Genomic DNA, 6,726 nt, shown 5'->3' on the forward strand with positions numbered 1-6,726 from the left:
AAAAAATATTTATTTAAAAACTACAGTCACCTTCCATTTCTGGATTTCATCATTGTAACAGAGCACTGAAAAGCCCAAAATTTGGTTTAAAACTGTACTGCTCAATTTTATCACATTGAAAATATGAGCAGCACAATTAGAGAGACACAGACAGCTGAGTGCCCATCTCAGTGACTGACATCTTCAGAGTGATCACACTGAAATCATGATTTCTGCCAGTCTCCCTTGAGGCTCTTCAGTACCCACCTCCCAGCACAGGCCTGACACCAGTCACTCCCAGTTTTTACATTTGCAAAGTAAAGCAGAAATCTCAATGGGAAAATCCCTCTCCTGCCCTCCCCAGGCTGCTGTTCCTGCACCAGACACCCAAACCAGACCTGTCCCCCCCTGCAATGCTGTGGCTTACACCCAGCTGTGGTTTACAGCCAGCTCAGCAGCAGAAATTGCTGCCTGATGCTCTAAGTGCTGCATCCCACCCAGCTGTCCCAACTGCACAGCTCCTGGCCGTGCCACAGCCTCCCCTAAATCCCCCAGGACAGAGCCCTCCCAACCATCCTGTGTACTCACACACGCCAGCAGAACCAAACAAGCACCTAAATCCCTGCAAGATCAGGGCCTGCCATCACTCTGAATAATCCCTACTCAATTTCAAGTCAATTATTATTCATACACCTGCATCACATGGTTTTAATTATCCTTTTTTTTTTCCCAAAAAAAGTTTGATTTTGACCAAAAAGCAACAGCTTTAACTGGAAGCACTCACTGTAAAGGAAAACCTATTTGCTGTGACTGCAGCAGGTCATCAGGTCTGGGCCACAGAGGTGGAATTTAATTTCTAATCTGGAGATCTCAAGCCTTTGGTATCAGATAGAGCTAAAAGGATCACAGGGAAGCTGGACAGAAAAGCAGCTTTCCAAGCAGCACAATAATAACCATGCTTTGAATTCCCATGAGAATGCCATTTCAAAGCAAGTTCCAAATTGTCGTCTTCTTTCTTGGTGGCATCCCAGCAGAACATGATTTTTTAAGAGTGGACAGTTAATGGTTATTGTTAAGTAAAGCAAATGCAGAAATGACACAGAAAACACCTTGTCTCCTGTAAAACACTCCCTTGTGTGGTGGAGCAGTGACAGTCCAAATCCTTTTCTCCCATTCACCGTTCACAGCACCTGCTCATTATTTATGCTCTATTTATTTATTATGCTATTTATTTATGCTATACATTAATCTAGGACAGGTTTTAAATTAATACTCCTCTTCATCAATACCTATGGAATGAAGATATTTTCCTTTGCAAAGAAAAACCTTAGCAACACCAACAGGTGTCCCTCCTCAGCACCTGAAACGTAGCAGGATGGACAGCAAACAGAATATGAAGTGAGAGATGGGGAGTGTGGTATTTTCGGGGTCCCCAGGATGAAGGAGGAATTGAGAATCTGACTCCATGTTCTTAGAAGGCTAATTTATTATTATATTATATTATATTATATTAAAACTATACTAAAGAATAGAGAAAGGATACAGACAGAAGGCTTAACAAGATACTAATTAAAAACTCATGACCCTCAAGAGAGTCCAACACAGCTGGACTGTGATTGGTCATTAAATAAAAACAATTCACATGTTGGATAAACAATCTCCAACCACATTCCAGAGCAGCAAAACACAGGAGAGAAAAATGAGATAATATTGGTTTTCCTTTTCCTCTCTTCTCAGCTTCCCAGAAGAAGAAATCCTGGCGAAGGGATTTTTCCAGAAAATATGACAGTGACAGGGGAGAAAATAAAGAAATGCAGAGTCAGACAGAGCTCATGCTCTGAGGGCTCCTTCAGCCTGAGGATCAGGTGTCCCAGGGCTGGAGCAGCTTGCAAGGCTGGCTCAGCATGTTCTCCTCTGCAGCCAGGGAAGGACGTGGATTGAGCTCTGCGAGGCATCGCGGGAACAGCGCGTGTCAGGTGTGACAAACCTCTGAGGAAATGTGCAGCAACCACCCTGCCTGGAGAAATCAAAGAGCCATCCCAGCTGCTCTTGCCACCACAGAGTGCGTTAATATGGAGGTATTTTGTCTGAGGTTTCACAGGGGATGCGTCCGCCTGCCTGGAGCAATGAGTGTCACACCAAGGTCCCCAGTTTGCCATCCCTGGTGGTGACACACACCTGTGTCCCCAGGGTGGCTGGAGACTTGGAAATGTTCACAAACCCTTCCTGTTCACGATCACGTCCTGTTCTCTGGTGCCTCAGGAGATCCAGAAATTCCCAATGTTGCAAACTCGCCGTGCCTCCCTCTTCAAGCTTCTATTTTAGCTCACACCTAAAATGAGCAAATATTCTTCTCTTCACCTATATATCTAATTTTATTTTACATAGTAATAAGCCTATCCCTAGTGAACCTAAAGCTGCCCACATTATGCCTAGACTTGTAAGGTATCTAAGGGTTTCTGTCGTACTGTTCATAAGGTCTGGGGGGCAGAAAGGGTTAAGAACCAACTCAGATTCTCTAGGGAAAACAGGCACCAGAAAAGGCAATTCAACTGATTTTACCCAAAGGGACAAAAGAAGGTTTAGTAGGTCCTTTATAAAATATCAAAGAGAAAAGCCTTATTTTCCCACAGGGAAAAACATACCCATTAACAAATTAGGTGAAAGCTGAGTGAGATGTAAAAGGTCTGAAATTCCTCAATGCCTTTAAACTGTCTGTCTTCACACACTTCATTTATTTTGGACAGCAGCACTGCCCATGCCAATTTGGGAGCAAAGGAGACTGTGAAAATACCTGGGGATAAATGTATTTTTAATGTTGATAAGCAAATCTTAATTGATCTGAGCAACACTCTTTGGGTTTTAGAGAACAACTCCCAAACTCAAGCCCATATGGGTTCCTCATTTTCCTCAGAGCATCACTGAGCAAACCTTTACAACTCTACCTGAGTGGAAACAGATTTTAGGGGAGCTACTCTTATATTTATGAGTTGGGTAAATGCCCATTGAAGGGAGGCCAAAGCAATGACAGCATTTAATTATTCCTGACAAGTCACAGGGAAAAAAAAAAAACAGGAAAAAAAAAATAACACCTTTGTAACGAAGGGCACTGTGACAAGTGAGCTTCCTCCACAGCCTGCAGATACCAAAAATATATAAAAATATTCCCTGTAGTATCTTGGAAAGTATGGGGAAAATGAACTCCTATTCCACTTCCAGAGGCTGACCATAAAAGCCAAATGCTGTTGGAGGGAAACTGCAGAGACAGCAAGGAGGAGGGAGGAAGAGCCAAATGGAGTGATGAAGCTGTAACAAAAGGGATCTCAGGCTGGGCTCCTGCTTGGCTGGGATGAGCATGGAAATGAGATGAAGTGCAGGAGCATGAGGCAGCAGAGCTGGGCACAGACTCCTCCATCACAGCTAAACTAACAGCATTTATCAGCAGAGCACGGGTGAGGGGCTGCAGTGACAGAAACAGGACGGTGTTAACAGTTAATTATGTGTGTTAAAAGTACAGAACCATCAAGCAGGAGGATTGGAGCTTCTGCTGACATCTGGCAGCGTTTTGGGGAAGCTTTGTTTCTCCTGAGGTCCTCATTGATTCAGGAGCACTGATTTGTTGACGTTAATTGGAGGAAGAGGTAATGAGAACTGACTAATCACCAAGCTGTGTGCCCTGCAGACTCATTCCAGTGTCAGTCATCCTATCTTGCTGATCACTCAGCCAAAACTCAGTTTTAGGGGGAATTCAGTGATTGGTCAGCACCCTTCTTTGACTCATTGTATTTGCATTTGGTTGTACAATAAGCTGATAAGAGCTGTGGTGGTGTCACAGCTCAGCTGACACAGCAGTGGAGGCATCACAGCACGTGCTGTAATTCCTGGAGAGCTGGCACTGAAGGTCTGGACATGCTAATGTCACTGCTGGTGTCTCCAATGTGACTGTGACCCCTGCAAAGTGAATTAGCAGAGCTCTGCCAGCATCTGCTGCATGCACACCTCTCCTTTTCTCTGCAAACACACAGGGCTGCTATTACTATATTGTTTTTCCAGATAAGGCTTAAAGGATCAGTATTTAATTGCAGCAGTGAGTTCAAGGTATGAGACACAGTGTTTGCATTAGAGAGATTTGTCACAAAACTTGGAGGGAAACAGCAGCACTCAGATGATCCATCACACACTCACCTCATTTAAATGCAATTCAATTCAGCCAGACCCTTTGGCACAAAAGTGGGAAAGATGACTTAACAAAAAGCACAGAAGAATACTTCTGACCCCAGGTGTCAGCTGGATTTGCGTGTGACATTCACAGAGGAGCTGTCCAAGAAAGCCTGCAGCCATTCATTGCTAGGCTGCAATTAAGGTGGCAGCCAATGTTTAAAACCCTGCTCATCCCATTCCCCCACTTTTCTGGCCACATTTTAAATACAACACAGAATGAAAAATAAAAATAGACTGCTGTGCCCTGCCCCACATGAGGCTGGGCCAGGATGAGTGGATTGCTGGGCAAACAACACACAGAATGCCTTCTTTTAATCAGTTTGTTGCCTGACACAGACAGGAAAATTAAATGAAGTTAACTGTACAGTTTTCAAGTCACCATTCAGCCTTTCAGTTGAGACAGATGACTTCTACTTACAGTGTTTCTTCCTCTGGCATTCAGTGGAAAATTTGGCAATCCTCTCTGGGTCTGGTTCTCAGCAATTCTCTGACATGGGGGCAGTTAGTGTCTCCATTGCACATAATAGAGCTGTAGAAGCCAGGAAAAAAAATTGGCTCTTTTCTAGCCAGTTTACCCCTTTCCCATCTGACAGAAGTGATTTTCTTCCCTGCTCCAAAAGCCAACACACCCTGGTCTCCACCAGTGAGCATGGCAGGCACAGCACACAAATGCTCAGAGTGCCCTAACGTTTGCAAAAAGTATCAAATTCCCCCATTTCTGCCCTTCTCAGGGAGTAAGAGAGCCCCAGTTTGAGCAGGGCAAAGAGGCAGCCCTACCTTTGTGTGATTGGGGCTGCATCACCTGATCCAGAGAGGGGCACACAGGGCTAGGGGGTAAATGGGAATTTACAGCCCTTCCCATCACCCAGCAAATCTGGGAAATGACCCCAGATTCTGGCTCAGCTCCCAGCCATTGTAACCTCACTTCTGCCACAGGGTTACTCCTGACTTACACAGGTAAAGTTAGACCCAGGTATCAACTCTAATGGACCTGATTCTGTTCCTGTTTACATCAGCACAATGTGATGATGATGTTAAAGAATTCACAATTAAAAGCCAAATTACTCACTATTACTCAGGGAGTAGTCATGGCAACTTCTTTCCTTCCCCAGCAATAAATCGTGTCTGCTGATACTGCCAGGCACTGATCAGGTCTGGAATTAGAATTATGGGACAGATAATATGAGGGTGATGGTCACACTTGTCAGACCAAAGGCACTCCAGCATCTCTCTCTGAGTTGCCTTTTGGGCTGCAGGCATTTCTCAAGAGCTTTTCCAGCTCCATGCAGATCCTTTCCTCCCACTGATTTGACTGCAGTTCACCTGCTCCTGTCCCTGACCCTCTCCAAGTTCCCCCTCAGCACCTCACTCTATTTACATCCCTGCCACGAGGGGAATCAAGGCACAGGGACCAAAACAAGGCTAAACTACACAGAAGGAACAACCTCCACAACAAGACTTGGATCCTGCTGTTGACAGAGCAGTGCTGGCTCATGGACTAATTACAAAGTGCTGAATTTGGAGACACTTTGTGCATAATATATTGATTTTTTTTTCCCCTTGGAACGTGGTCCAGCTCTCAGTTGTTCTTCTACGTGCTCCAAAGGCAGAGCTTTAATGCTGCAGGCAGAGAGGGCACCAGGAGATGGAAGCTACACCTGAGGCAAGCTCCACTCTTCTGAGACAATCACACCTATGAAGGTTTAGCATAAAGCTCAGGAGAGCAGAAAGCAGAATACTGTCAGTCACAAGCTTTTCATTCTGAAACTGGCTCCTAAAAAAGATAAGATAAAGCCAAACCAGATTAACCAACTTCAAAGCAAGCAGCAAGGCATTTAGGGCATGCTAGAATAGAATGCAGCTGGGCAGAGCACTGATGAATTAAACAGGTAGAGGTTCTTTAATGACTTGCTCCTCGTCCCTTCCAGGTTTTTGGAAGCTTCCTGTGATTAGTCCCATCCCCTAATGAGATTCTAGCATCCAGGTGATGCAGCAGTGCCTGCTACAGAAATGTTGATGGAGGTGAGCTAGCAGGAGCTCTGAGGAACAGCCTCCCCCAATCAGTTATCCAAGGAAGAGTGATATTGAATGACTCTCACAAAGGACACACAAAGCACTTATTGTTGAGCTAATCATCAACTTTCTAAGTCAAATTAACCAATTTGCTAATTAAGGCTCGTGGCAATCCCTCATGACAGTAACTCTGCAGCGCAGTGATTCATCAGCCGGTCACAGAACTGGGGAGGGGCTCCTGCCGAGACTCACCCGGGCCGGATCGGGATGGCTGCTGCTTCCCAAAGGAGTTTAAAAGGTGGGGGGAAAGAGAATGGGAGGAAGCGAAGAGAGGGAGAGGGGAAAAAGGGGGTAGGTGGAACCCCAGGCAGTTTGGGAGAGAAAAAATATTTTTTTAAATATGCATGGGAAAAATAGTTGCTTTTTCTAACATTATTTGATTTAGATGATCAGAAATTAAGCATGTAGGTCTCATGAGTTCTAAGTGATACATTTTGCATGAACATCTGTCCA

Source organism: Geospiza fortis, unplaced genomic scaffold (genome assembly GCF_000277835.1).
Source record: "Geospiza fortis unplaced genomic scaffold, GeoFor_1.0 scaffold23, whole genome shotgun sequence".
Classification (NCBI taxonomy): Eukaryota; Metazoa; Chordata; class Aves; order Passeriformes; family Thraupidae; genus Geospiza; species Geospiza fortis.